This window comes from Heterocephalus glaber, unplaced genomic scaffold, assembly GCF_053883595.1.
Source record: "Heterocephalus glaber isolate CG9 unplaced genomic scaffold, H.glaber_assembly_v1.0 deba00000594, whole genome shotgun sequence".
Lineage (NCBI taxonomy): Eukaryota > Metazoa > Chordata > Mammalia > Rodentia > Bathyergidae > Heterocephalus > Heterocephalus glaber.
In genome coordinates, this window is record NW_028258151.1 from 2,915,373 (window position 1) to 2,931,120 (window position 15,748).

At 36.6% G+C, this 15,748-nt stretch overlaps 1 protein-coding gene across 5 annotated transcripts in view; it reads right to left on the bottom strand.

Annotated features, from left to right (window-relative positions):
- Adgrb3 (adhesion G protein-coupled receptor B3) overlaps nucleotides 1-15,748 on the bottom strand; it is a 697,560-nt gene that overhangs the window by 68,354 nt on the left and 613,458 nt on the right. The gene's annotated exons all lie outside the window — the stretch shown is intronic.

The following is a 15,748-nucleotide window of genomic DNA, read 5'->3' on the forward strand; positions in this document are numbered from 1 at the left end:
AGGTTGAGTACATGAGAACAGACTGGAAATTCTATTGATTGGTGAGAATTGGTAGGCCAAATAACCTGGAAGAGCCAGGAGGCATTGAAACCTCTGTTGAAGTGACTGATCATGCATTTTTATCCATTCACTACCATTAGAAAAATGAAAGACCTACAGTATACACTCACTTCTAACTCTGAGATGATGGATTCTGGTCCCCTGTAGAGGTAGAGAAATACTTGTTCTGCTACTTTTCTTTTTGGTCTTTTCTCTTTGATCTTCTTTTAATAGGCCATCCCTGTGCCTAGCCCCATCTTCTTCCCCCTTTGACTTGTGACATTCTCCTTGCTACAGTACACAAGAAGAGAAAAACCAGCTCAATCAGAGCAATTCAGGCTATTGCCAGAAATAAATAAACATTTCGGTCCACTGGATGAGAAATGTTGAAATTGCATTGCAGCAAATCCTTTGTTTTGACACAAGACTGAAGCTATATCTCAAACTGCTTGCTATCTTTTTAATAAACAGTTACCTTAGAAAGTTTGGAAACCTACCAGGCTAGGTTCTCAGTTTCCCAGCATGAGGGAGAAATGACTATGATCAGGATACTGTAGTCTAGGTTGGATCAAAATAAGAGATGGTAAGATGAACTATTTCTGGTAACATTACTTTTATAAGCAATGACTATAAACATCTTTTTCGAAGATACTCATTTATTGAGAAAGAATGGCTTGGTTTAGAAAGACTCTATCTGGTCTTTCTTTTTTTTTCTTTTTTTAGTACCAGGGATCAAACTTGGGACCTTGCACTTGCAAGGCAGGCACCAGAACCACTGAGCTAAATCTCTGGACCATCTATGTGGTCTTTCTATTCACCACGTCTTAATAGGTTTTTGTCCTTGAGGCATTTTGGGTCAAAATATTTACTGAGTAAGAAAATTCTGAATTGGGAAAGTCATGAATGTATTACAAAAGAGCAAAAAATTTTAAAATTACAGAACTATTAAATCATCTGCAAGCAGTTAAGACATATACATAGGCTTAGAATGGATTACTGGACTATGTAAGGTCAAGAAAGTAAGAACATTTCCAATTCTGAATTTATATTGCTGAGCTATTTTTATTTTTTGACAAAGCAAATTCTTAAAAATTACTTAATTTTGGGTAAGGGCACACAGGCCCCAGCAAAAGACCTGCTGGGACACCACCAGTAAGGGTACACAGGCCCCAACCAGAGGCCTGCTGGACAGCAGCACAGTGCTGGGATCCAGAAAGCCATCATTCTGGGCCCAGGAATTGGCACAGTGGTGAGCAGCAGAGAGAAAGCCTCTCTGAGGCTTGTTGAGAATTGAAGCCCACTGGGAGAGCAAGGAGTCACCTCAGTGAAGGCACAGCAGACTGCAGAGGTCACTGGGTTGGTGGGGTCAACACCTCCTACTGGAAGCAGACTTGTTGCTGGGCCAGGGTGGCTCCAACCTGGGTAGAACTGTGCAGAGTTCAAACCTGAAGGAAGTCAAGGAGTTCAGTTCCAGCCTCACAGCCAGAAACCAGCCTCAACTTCAGTGGACTAGTGCTAGCTCATTGAGATCAGTTGACACAGATCTGTGCACTACCCATGTTGTCCATTAGGGACAACAGAGACACATCTTAAAGGGGACATTTTTTTCTTCTTTACATTTCTCCCTGTTCATTTCTCATCTTTCTTGTTCCTGTTTTTGTCCTGTTTTTTCTGGATTGTTCTCATTTTTATAGGAGTGAGAATACAGTTGCTGGTTTTTTCAGTTGCTGTCAGTTTGTTCTGTTTGTGCTCCTTCCTTCTCTCTTTTTGTTCTGTCTTTACCAGATTCCCAAAGTTTGCATGATCCTGTGTCCTCTAGCCTTACATCTAACCTTTCCTTCTCCTTCTAGTTCTCTACCCTCCCCAACTCTTTCTAAATCTCCCCAGAGGGTAAATTCACTATACTGAAGGGCTTATTTGCTGCAAATATATTTCTGGTCAGTTCTAGATTTTGATATATAACCACAAGTCTGGTTCATGTGGTCAAAGTTAGTAGATTAATAGTTACCACAGTTTGACATTTTCTAGGCTGTGTTTGATGCTATTGTTGATGCTGGTTGTAATGCTTTGGCCACGATAACCTGATTATTCTAGGCAGTTGTCCTTCCTGGTATACCAAGACTGAGATTGCCTAAGAGCCATTACAGAATCAAAACCCAAAGGCCAACTAAACCTGGAAGACAATCCAAGTAGCCATTGCCTAAAGGTTCTAAATACTAACAATATCAATACTCTCAATAAGCAATTTTCAAGCAGCAACCCAGGAATTAAACTAAAGACATCAACAACAGCAACAACAAATAAAAATTAGAAGACACCTAAATAAGACTCAAAACCAGACTACCAGATCACCAAAGGCAACCATAAAGGGTAACGAGATGGAACAATTTGATACTCAACCACCTGAACTCCCTGAACTGGCATCAAAAGAGGATATGGAAAAAATAAAATCAGAAATAATTTCTCATACAACTACAGAGATGGTGTCCATAGTGAAAGACATGATTAATAATTCTAGAGAAAAACAGATAAAAAATAGAGGAGCTCAGGATCATGATGGAATTCCAGCATAGGAAAGAAATGGAGTCCATAAAACAGATTCAAACAGATATTCAGGAGAATAAAGACTCCACTGAAAGTTTACACAGTGTAATGAGCCAATGTGAGGGCAGAATACCAGATACAGAAGACAGGATTGTGATTTGTGACCAGGAAAAGAAAAATTTAGTTAAAAGAGCAAGGGACCATGAGAAATCAATCCAGCAACTGCTACATGATGCAAAGAAGAATAACATAAGACTGATCGGAGTCAATGAAGAAACAGAAGATAGTGCAAATGGCATAAAAAGAAAGCTTCACAAGCAGGGGAAAAGAATAGACAAGTGAGGTATATAGGACTCCAACTAGCCATGATCAAAAATATCTAAACCCAGGGATATAACAGTCAAGGTTCCAGAAACCCAACAGAAGAACAACATACTGCAAGCAGTTAGAGAAAAGAAACAATTCACATGAAAAGGAAAGCCCATCAGAATCACAGCAGACTTCTCAATACAAACCCTCAGGGCAAGAAGAGCCTGGAGTGAAGTATTTCTAAAAGAAAACAACCTCCAACCCAGATCGATGTACCCTGCAAAATTATCTTTCAAATTTGATAGAGAAATAAGATACTTTCATGATAAACAATACCTGAGAAACTTTATGAATACCAAACCAGCTCTCCAAAAAATTTTAAACAATATCTTAGGAAAAGAAAATGAGGGTCAAAACCCTACAAAGCCCAACAGAATGAATCCATCAGGCACAAAGAAATTAAATATAAAGGGTGGGAGGATCTGAAAAGAGGAAAAGATCATGACAAGAATGAGTTAACACATACCAGTTATAGCCATCAATGTTGATTGTCTATAGCCACCTTATATACCATGGACGATAACCAATGCTAATGTAATGGTCCCAATTCATGAATCAAAAGAAATAGACTGGCATAATGGGTCAAGAAGCAAAATCCAACAATATGCTGCATACAAGAAACACACTTATTTCAAAAAGAAACTCATAGACTGAAAGTTAAAGGGTGGAAACAATATTCTAAGTGACAGGAACCTGAAAAAGAGCAGGAGTAGCTATCCTATTTGCAGACAAAATGGATTTCAAGCCAAGACTAATTAAGAGAAACAAAGAAGCCCACTACATCCTTGTAAAGGGAACAATCCAAGAGGAAGAGAGAATAATCATAAATATACATGCACCAAATACAACTGCACCCAACTATATAAAACAAATATTAATGGACATGAAAAATCAAATAAGCACTAATACAATAATAGTGAGAGACCTCAATACCCTACTGTCACAAATAGATAGATCAAGTAGACAAAAAATAAACAACAAAATATTAGAACTCAAGCAAAATCTCAAACAAATGGACTTAACAGATATGTACAGATTGTTCCACCCCACAAAATCAGAATACACATTTTTTTTCAGCTGCACATTGGTTGTTCTCCAAAATAGACCACATACTTGCTCATAGAACATGTTTAACTAAATGCAAAGGAATTGAAGTTATCCCCTGTATATTATCAGATCATAGTGCAATGAAATTGGAGATCAATAGCAAAAGAAACCACAAGAACTTTGTAAACACATGGAAATTGAACAATGCACTCCTGAAAAACTAAGGGCCACACAGGAAATTAAAGATGAAATTAGTTTCTACAATTAAATGACAATGCCAATACAACATAGCAGAATTTATGGAACACTATGAAAGCAGTCTTATGAGGGAAATTCATAGCACTGAATACTCATATTAGGAAAACAGAGTGAACTCAAATAAAGAACCTGATGCTGAACCTCAAGCTTCTAGAAAAAGAAGAGGAGGACACACTCAAAGCTCATATAAGAGAGGAAATTATAAAGATCAAAGCAGAAATCAATGCAATGAAGACTAAGAGAACAATACAGAAAAATCAATGAAGCAAAAAGTTGGTTCTTTGAAAGAATAAACAAAATTGGCAAATCCTTAGCCACCCTTATCAAAAAAGGAAAGAAAAAGGCCTAAACCCATGCAGTTAGGGATGAAAAAGTTGAAATTACAACAGACCCAACAGAAATCTAGAGGATCATCAATACCTACTTTGAAAACCTATACACCAATAAGATAGAAAACACAGAAGAAACAGACAGATATACAGATATATATGAATTACAAAAGTTGAACAAAGAAGACCCAAAATTCTAAACAACCCAATATTAATCAACAAAATTGAAAAGGTAATTAAAAACTTACCAACAAAGAAAAGCCCAGGTCCTGATGGCTTCACTGCTGAATTCTTCAAGGCATTTAGAGAAGAACTACTGCCACTACTGTTTAAACTCTTCAATGAAATTGAAAGGGAAACAATACTCCCAAATTCATTCCTGGAAGCAAGTATCATTTTGATCCCAAAACCACTGAAGGACCCAACTGAAAATGAGAACTATAGGCCAATCTCCCTGATGACCATAGAAGCAGAAATCCTCAATAAGTTACTGGCAACAGGGATGCAGAAGATCATCAAGGAGATCATACATCCTGACCAAGTGGAATTCATCCCAGGGATGCAGGGATGGTGTAACATATGCAAATCAATAAATGTAATACACTATATTAATAGAGCCAAGGACAAAAACCATATGATCATCTCAATAGATGCAGAGAATCATTCAACAAAATCCAACACCCATTCATAATGAAAACCCTACAGAAAATTGGAATAGATGGTCTTTATCATCACCCGATAAAAGCCATCTATGACAAACCAAGAGCCAACATCATACTAAATGGTTAAAATCTGAAATCCTTTATGCTAAAATCAGGAACAAGACAAGGATGCTCACTATCATCACTCCTGTTCAATGTAGTTCTGGAAACATTAGCCATAGGGATCAGATAAGAGAAAGAAATAAAAGGAATAAAGACAGGAAACAAAGAAGTTAAATTATCATTTATGACATGATACCCTACATAGAACACTCCAAGAACTCCACCAAAAGTCTTCTAGGCTTAATAACCAAATTTAGTAGAGTTGCTGGATAAAAGGTCAACAAACAAAAATCAATAGCCTTCATGTACACGAACAACAGACTCACTGAGAGAGGCACTGGAGAAACAACTCCTTTCACAATAGCATACAAAAAAAATGAAATACCTAGGAATCAGTCTAACAAAAGAAACAAAAGACCTCTACTCTGAAAACTACAGTACTCTAAAAAAAGAGATCCAAGAGGATATCAGAAAATGGAAAGACATCCCTTGCTACTTGGTAGGAAGAACCAATATAATGAAAATGGCCATAGTTCTAAAAAACTGCTATATAGATTCAGTGCAATCCCAACAGCATATTTCACAGAATTTGAGAAAACAATCCAAAAATTCATATGGAACCAGAAGAGGCCTAGAAGAGCAAAAGTAATTCTAGGGAACGAAGACAAGGTAGGGAGTATCACAATCCCCATCTTGAAACTATACTACAAAGCTACTGTGATAAAACAACAACAACAAGAAACCAGCATGATACTAGCAAAGCAACAGACCTGAGGATCAGTGGAACAGATTTGAAGATGCAGAAACAACTCCAGGCACACTCAGCCACCTCATCTTTGACAGAGGAGCCGAACACCCTCACTGGAGGAAACATAGCCTCTTTAATAAATGGTGCTGGAAAACTTGGGTTTCAATTTGCCAAAGGTTAAAACTAGACCTATTATCTCTCACCATGCACTAAACTAAAATCAAAATGGATCAAAGATCTAAATATAAAAACAGAAACACTAAACCTGCTGGAAAAGAGGTCAGGTAGGAGTCTCGAAGACATTGTGAGGAAAAGATTTCATGAACAAAACACATGGGAACTAGCACAACGAATCAACAACTGGGATCTCATCTTATTGAAAAGCTTCTGCACAGCGAGAGAAACCACCAACAGAGTGAAGAGATTACCCAATGTGGGAAAATTTTTTACCAGCTGTTCCTTAGACAAAGGTCTACTATCTACAATATATAAAGAACTTAAAAAAAATTAGACCTCCCAAATTTAAAGACCCAATCCAAAAATGGGCCTCTGAAATGAACAGATATTTCTCAGACAAACAAGTAGAAACAGCAAATAAACACATGAAAAAATGTTTACCATCACTGGTCATTCGAGAGATGCAAATGAAAACAACACTGAGATTCCACCTCACCCCAGAAAGAATGGCTGCTATCAAGAAATCAACCAATAACAGCAGTTTGTAATAGCTAACTCTTGGAAACAGCCCAAATGTCCATCAACTGGTGACTGGATAAAGAAGATATGTTTTTTTTGTTGTTTTTTTTGGAAAATGGAGTACTACTCAGCCATAAGGAATGAGAAACTAGATACATCTGTAGCTAAGTGGGTGCACATTGAGGCCATATTCTTAAGCCAAATAAATAGGAAACACATGTGTAAATACCAAATAGTTTCTCTGGTGTGAGAAACTGAAAGTATAAATGAGGATCAAAATGTATAGTAGATAATGTGAAATAGGAAGAAGAGTGTCAAAGGAGAAGGGGAAGTGAGAAGGGTAAGGGAAAGGAAAGAAGGGAAAGAAAAAATATGAGAATAGGGAAAAACAGAAACAAAGTCTTTGAAAATAGGGAGGGGTGAAGGGGTTGAAGGGGGGCAGGGGAATGGGGAAAAAAGAAGAACCAATATATATCATGTACAGGTGCAAATTCCCCATGATGAATGTCATCTAAAATGTACCAATAAACTTAATGAATTAAAAAATACTTTATTTTTTGATCAATATAAAATATAGCAAAATTTTATTACTACAGTTGAGGTCTGGAGCCTAAAAGGGAGTAGCAAAAAGTTGAGTGAAAAGAGAAAAGGAGGGCCAGGGATTTAGCTCAGTGGTTCTGGTGCCTGCCTCACAAGCACAAGGTCCGAAGTTCAATCCCTGGTACCAAAAAAATAAATAAATAAATAAAAGTAATTAAATATCATTTTCCTTTATTTTCAGAAAAGGAAAAATTAGCAGTGTACTACACTATAACCTCTAAATTTCCTTATAATGCTGACAGTTGGACCACAGTGTTGTTGGCTTTATTAATAAGCTTCTTTAGCTCCAGTATGACATGTTTTGCATTGTATGGTTTCCCCTTATCATATTTTATGAAACTAGAACAGAAAAAAATAGCAACAAGAGAAGAGAAGCAAAATCCAAAAGACCATGAAGTCAAAAATAGATCTTACAAATATTTAAGTACAATCTGCTGTTCTTATATCATGACTTTAAATTATATAGTTGAAAATAATGTGGATGAGCTGAGAAACTCCCTCCATTTTTACCCATAAGCATTAAAGTAAAAAGAGAGAGGGAGATCTGGTCCTAGGTTGAAGGGCAGAAGGTGGAGATGGGTGGAGAAGGAGGAAAAATGTGTTCCTGGTCTAACTGCAGAGCTATAATTTCATTCTCCTCATTTTAAGTGGGTGAAAAGTGTTCTCTCCTCACCTCCCCCCTTGCCTCTTTCTTTTCTTTTCCATACGTCTCTGCCTTTGCGGAGAGGCATGGCAGTACTCCAAGTCTTGGAGCAGGAAAGAGAGAAGAAAGAGAATACAACTACATCCAGAAACCTGTCCTACTGCAACCATGACGCCTCAGTGCCAGAATTCCACATGAACGTGTGACTGGCTGCAGAAGCCCCTAACCTCAAATGAACCAGGTATGAGATATAACTGAATTCTTTCAAATCAAGCTAATATTGTGTGAATGTAGTCTAAGTACTTACCTTCCTATCTTACTCAATTCAGTCTGAATATACCATGTGCATGCTTCTAGGAGAAATCAGATTGTGATTCACATTCAGTTGTCAATTAGTGTCTCAATGCATGAAATATTCACTTGTAGTAAATGACATACTTTGAGAGAAAAACATATATTCTTCCGGGTTTCTAGGATACCATTTAATGCTTAACTACAGCAAATTATGACTATATCAAGCTCAGCCGGTCCCAGCACCCGGAAGGAAGCGCCTCACTTCCATCTCAGGGCCCTAGGGCAGAGAAGCTCAGCCAGTCCCAGCACCCAGAAGGAAGCTCCCCTGCTGCCATCCCAGGCTCCTAGGGCAGAGAAGGTGAGCTGCGCAGGCACCAGAAGCACCCCCTACCCCACCCCCCGGGAAAAGGAGAAGATACATAAACAAGCCTCAGAAACAGACTTCTGGATCACCTACAGCAACCCCAAAGGGAAACAAGATGGAACAATCTGATACTCAACCACCTGGACTCTCTGAACTGGCACAAAAGAGGATCTGGGAAAAATGAAATCAGAAATAATTACTCAGATAACAGCAAAGATTTTGCTTATGGTGCAAGACATGATTAAAAAATCTAGAGAGGACACAGATAAAAAAATAGAGGATCTGAGGAACATGATGGAATCCCAACATAGGAAACAAATGGAATTCATAAAACAGATACAAACAGATTTCCAAGAGATTAAAAACTCCATCGAAAGTCTGCACAGCAGAATGAACCAATGTGAGGATAGAATTTCAGATATAGAAGGTAAGATTGCAATTAGTGAGGAGGAAAAGAAAAATTGCTTTAAAATTGTAAGTGAACATGAGAAATCAATCCAGCAACTGCTAGTTGATGCGAAGAAGAATAACATAAGACTGATTGGAGTCAGTGAAGAAAGAGGAGAGAGTGCAGATGACATAAGAAAACTGTTCACAGAAGTGATGGCAGAAAACTTCCCAAGCAGGGGAAAAGAACTTGACATACAGATAAGTAAGGCATATAGGACTCCAGCTAGCCTTAATCAAAAAAAATCTACACATAGGCATATACTAGTTAGGATTCCAGAAATCCAACAGAAGAACAAAATTCTACAAGCAGTGAGAGGAAAGAAACAGATCACATACAAAGGAAAGCCCATCAGAATCACAGCAGACGTCTCCGTGCAAACCCTCATGGCAAGAAGTGCTTGAAGTGAGGCATTTCAAGCCCTAAAGGAAAACAGCCTCCAACCCAGATTGATGTACCCTGCAAAACTGTCTTTCAAAATTGATGGAGAAATAAGATACTTTCATGACAAAGAGCACCTCAGGAACTTCATGAATGCCAAACTGGCACTCCAAAAAATTTTAGACAATACCCTAGGAAAAGACAATGAGGATCACAACCCCAGGAAACCCAGCAGAATGAATCCATTGAGTGTGACAAATTAAACGCAAAGGGGGAGAATCCAACAAAAAGAAAAAGTCATGACAAGGCTTTTAAAACTTTTAACTTCATCTCCCTAATGAGTCTATAATTCAATCTTATTATTGTACTGATTAGTATTTTTCTGATTCTAGAGTTGCACACCTTTCCTTGTGCTATACTGGCTATTTATCATCTTCTTATGTCTACTTTTTAATTGGGTTGTCTATTAATGAGCTCTAAGAATTCTTTATATATTCTGGTCATAGGTTATATGTATTGTAAATACGGTCTGTTTAAGGACTACTTTTCATTTTAATGATGTCATTTAAAGTTCTAAATTTTGATGAAATCTCATTTATCAATTTTTTTCTTTTATACATCATGTTTTTCGTATCCTAGGTAGTTCTTGCCTACCCTGAATTCATAAATATTTTCCCTTATAATTTCTTCTTTAAGTTTTATACTTTTAGGCTTTCATATTTAGGTTCATAGATCCTTTCAAGTTATTTTCATGTACGGAAATAAAGGGTTGAGGTTAATTTTTTATATACAGATACCAGGTGTTCTAGTGTCATTTGCTGAAAACACTATCTCTTCCTCGGCTCTTGAATTAAGTTTATATTCTATAAAATGCTAATGTTAAATAATCTTTCAAAACTCAGTGGACCATATATGTGTGGTTCTGTTTCTTGATTCTCTGTTTTATTCAAATGATCTATATGTCTTTCCTTACACCAACACTGCCTTGATTACTGTAGCTTTAGAAGAAGTCTTAAAATTAGGTACTAAACCTCTTCAAACACTGTTTTTGTTTTTGTTTTTAACTTTTCTAGGTCCTTTGTACTCCTACATAACTTTTAAATTTCAATATCCAATTCTTCATTTATAGCAAGTATACACAGACCTGAATTTTTATATATACCTTGTGTTTTCTAATCCTGCTAAATTCAAGTACAAGTTATAGGGGCTCCTAGAGATTTCTTAGTATTTTCTCTATAGATGATCATTTCATCTACATATAAAGATTTTGCTTCTACCTTGCCAATCCTATCCTAGTTGTGTCATTTTATTGCCAGACTATTTTGGTGGGGACTAGGTTTCAAAGTTTAATGGACAGATAAAGAGTAAGCATATCTGCCCTTGTTCCCCACCTTAAGGAGAAAGCATTGTATCTTCTCCATTCATATAAGGCGTTCTCGCTGGAAGTATGGAGTACATGTCTTGAATCTGTTGAGAAGGTTCTGTTCTACTTCTAGTCTCCTGAAAGCTTTTACCATGAACAGCTGTAGAATTTAGTCCAATACTTTTTCTCCAACTAGTGACAGGATCATATGGCTTTTTCCTTTCCTCTGTTAAAATGATGACATTTGGGGGTGGATCTTCCAATGCTGAACCAACACTGCCATCCCTATAACAAAACCACTTTCTACATACTGCCAGATCTGACTTCTAATAGTTTGTTTTGTTAAACAAATTTCTATCTATGTTCATACTTTTCTTGTCTATTATCTTTATTCAGTTTTAGGATTAGCACAATGTTGAGTTCCTAAAATGAGGGGAGAAGTGTTCCTTCTTTTTCCTGCTTTAATTGTTTGATATAATTTATCAGTTAAAATGTTTATGAGCTTGCTGTTGTCATATAGGTAGGTTTTTCAAGCTAGGAATATACTTTCTTTAATAGGTGCTATTCAAATTTTATATTTCCTCCAGAGTTAGTTTCATTAATTTGTCTTCCAAGGTACTTCTTAGAAGTTGTCAAACTAATTTCAAAAAAGATTTTTGTAATATGCTTTCTATATCCTTTTAAATTCTGTAAAATCTGTGGTAATGTCTCCTAGATCTTAATATTGTAATTTAAAAATATATAACTGATATTGTGTAACAGGAAGAAAAGGTCTAAAAGAGCAGGGGAATTGGGAGGGGTAGGGGAAGGGAAAAAAGGGAAAGGAAAAAATATGAGAAGAGGAAAAAAAATGCAAACAAGGTCTTTGCAAATAGGTAAGGGTGGAGGGGGTGAAGGGAGGTCAAGGGAAGGGGAAAAAAAATAAGAACCAAGAAACTCATGTAAAGGTACAAGATCCCAATGATGAATGTAACTGTATTTTATACCGAAAATGTACCAATAAACTTAATGGGAAAAAAATATGACTATATCTCAGAAGAACACGGCATCTTTTCTTCCTCCCATAAATCCAAAATTCTTCCTCTTGTATCATCATATTATCTGATGCAAATTTGTATTTTTAGCCCTATTTCATAGATTGTAGATTCTAAGAGGAATCAATCGGTTTCCCTCCTTTATGTCCAGTGGAATAGTTGGCATATGAACTTACCTAGGAAATATTTGGTGTATGAAAAAAAAAATCACTCTTATTTATAATTTCAAAGATGATTCTGGTCTGAACATTCATGCTATTGCTTACAGACAATTGGGGGGAGTTCTCCAACCACTGTTGGTATGGAGGTGACTATCTTCCCCCATATTTGTTCTTTCCTTGTTGTTCTAACAGTATCTTAAAACCACAAGGACCCTATAATGAAACCTGAATTTCCCTTTCTTTCTTTCTTTCTTTCTTTCTTTCTTTCTTTCTTTCTTTCTTTCTTTCTTTCTTTCTTTCTTTCTTTCTGTTAATATCATATGATTAGATTCGTATCAGCGGAAGATAACAAGAATAGCATGTAAAATTTTGGGGAGTAGGTAAATCTATTTTCCTCTTATCAGCTGGAATAATTATATGATGGTTGGAGCTGGAGCAGCTGTCTTGAACCTCAAGGTGTAAACTGCAAATTTAGTATGGAAGAAAAAAGTTATAAGGGAATGTATCTTTAATATACATGGAGCTATCTATATTTATGATAGAAAGAAGCAAATATCTCTTTTATGCTATTCCTGTTTGGGATTTTTATATAACGCAGCATATATATATATATATATGCTGAGTAAATGCTATTGATGAACCAACTGAATAAATTACATTAATTAGCCAAGCTCTGAACTAATTAAAATAGTTACATCTCATTTAGTAAACTTTGAACCATATCTTCCTCAGTCCCAAAAAGTCCTTCACTAAGCAAGTAATAATATTTGTGTAGTGGGTTTTATATAGTACTTTAATACCTGTTATCTAATTTGATATCTGCTCAATAAGAAAAAAAATATGTACCAAAAATATATATTTACACAGAGTCCACCAAAAATACATAAACCCTTCAGTAAAAGAAAAATAATAAATGTCTGGAAGTTCATGGCCACCACTTTGAGCACCTCTTGTAATTGCAAAGGCCAAAGGCAACTTGCATTAATCTCATGATGTCTCAGTAAATTTAGTACTAAAATATTTATAAAAGTTTTTCTTTTCCTGATGTGTGTATACATTTTTTGGGCTGACGCTGCATATAGTTTTGATTTTACTGATGAATAAAACATTCTTGGTGAGACTGGGTAACTTCCCCAAAATCCTCCCGTTAGGAGCAGACCCAGGACTCAAACTGAATGCCTTTTGATTTACTCCTGACTCACTCATAGTACACATGTTTGAATTAGAAATAACGTAAGCATAATTATGAAAGCATGAATGTTGTTGGAGGCCAGAAAAAGTAATTTTTGCAAATGTAGCTACTACAATGTCTTAAGCACAAAATACAGAAAGTGGGGAGTAGCAGGCATGTGAACCAGGAGCTGCAGGAGCTACAGTAAGAGGCTACAGAGCTATTACAAGCAAGTGCAGTCTTCAGATAAGCAGAAACAAGTCTGATGGGTGCTCTGGGAAATCTTGCTTGGTCTCCACATTCTGCTATGTCTTCCTTCATTCCACTGGGCCCTCCTCCTCCAGGAGCACTGTTAGCACATTTCACACAGTGTTACCACAGTGTGTTACTTGGCTGCTCACACCCTCTACCCGTATCACATACACATCTGGGTGTGAGTAATGACAGACTCTCACTTGGCGATAGTGGTGCTGCTCACCACTACAAAGCAGAACTGAGCCCTGAGTCCAACCGATGCTCAGCATTCAAAGCACCTCAGTGCTGAATGAATGAATGAATCAATGGGTAAATTACTGACTCAAAAGATTTTTTCTGATATACCCGGATTACGTAACCTTCCTGAAGATGTGTTACTTCTGTATCATTTCTTTGCATTTTAACTGTGCCTAGCACATAGGTTCTCAATTTAAAATATCCATGAGTAGGAAGAAGTAAGTTATTCTATATAGCAGAGACTGGAGACTTCAGGAGAGAGACAAAACAAAGGATCATGTTAGTGGTCTTGATTTTAAAAAGGAAATTATGTGTTGTGTGGCAATGAATCCAGACATCATGGAGCTTGTGTAGATAACAGTATGATGGTCATAGAGAATTCCTTGGCATATTCTGAATCTGTATAGTTTAAAAGAAAATCCATAGTAGTTCACTAGCTCCTTCCCCCACTCCAATACAGTTTATCTTTAGACATAACTGTAATTAAATATTCAGGGGCTTAAAGAGGAAGAGAATGCTCTGAGGTCCAATAAATAGCACAATGTGGACTATTTATAAGAATGTAAGCCTAGGATTCCAGAGAAGTGTCCAGTGCTGTGGCTCTGGTCCCTCGGTTGGCAGCTGGTTTCTTTGTTCCTGTCACTTCCAACCTTTAATCATCATTGGCCCTGGAATGACTTTGAAGGAACTTGTTGTGTGTAGAGAGACCTGAACCTCCTTTTAGTTTTAAGTAAATCAAAGCATTTAAGTAAAATCAAGACCATCTCCTTCAGAGTGGAAGAGCAACGACTTCCTATAAATGAAAGACAGTTTCACAGTTCTAACAAAGAAGTAATCCATTCTACCCATCAGCAATCTCTATTTACTATTTCACAGTAAACTCTGTAAAAATAATAATCACTATGAGTAATATGGCTGTGTGGCACTATGATTATCTGAAGATTTTATGATTAATAACAAAGGATTAAATGATGTTCCTTTGTCTTAAGGTCAATTATATTTAGATGCGTATAATTCAGGAAAATTATATTTTCACTAAAAGCTCCTAGATTTTAAAAATTTTGTTTTGAGTGATTGCTACGTACTAGGTGCTGTGTCAAGGGTTTTACCTGCATTATTTCCAGTTTTTCAATGGTCCTCCCAAGAAGCACTCTTATTTGTTACTACTGCCATCCGTAGAAGAGGGAAATGAGGCTCAGATGGATTCAGTAATATGCTCGGGGCTCAGAAATATGAGCTAAGCTGGGTCTCAATCTCAAACCCTCTGAACTTCTCAGCCTATGCTCATATATTACTGTATACTTCTTCTTAAATATTTGAAAATTACAGCTTCACTCATGGTCCACAACAGACCTGGAGACCGGTCATGCTATGACTGTGACTAATAGCTATGACCCTCCATTTGCAACCCATTTTACAAAACAGACTCATTAATAATGCCTTCCAAAGAGTGAACACTGATATAAATAACTGCACTTAGTCTGAGGCAGATGCACCAAGAAAAATGAAGAAATGTTAGGTCTCCAAAAACATTATGAGTCAGAGGGGGAGTGAAGTCCATAATTTCATTACCAAGTTCTGTACTAAATGTTACATTTGATATGACAAAAGTTACACAGTGGAAGAAAGAATTGGACACAGAGTTTGATATTAAAAAACTGAAAAAATTCATAGTACCAAAGAAGCAGAAAGATAACAGGTACTTAGATTTAATATAGCTAAGATTCCAAATCAATATAACCAAAACATAAAGAGAGGAAGCTGCAGTGTCCAGGATATCAAATTATATTATTAAGAGTTAGTAATCCTATTGCAACTCTACTTTCACTGCTGGTAAGACAGAAGTATAAAAAGTCTTTTATCCAGAGTTAGGGAGAACATTTTGACTTAATTTATTTTTCCCATGTAGATGTTATATTTTTGTTTTGATTCAAAGGCTACAGAAAATAAACAGGGCTTTCATAACGATGTAATTATTGACTCAAAATAATTTTAGGAGGAAT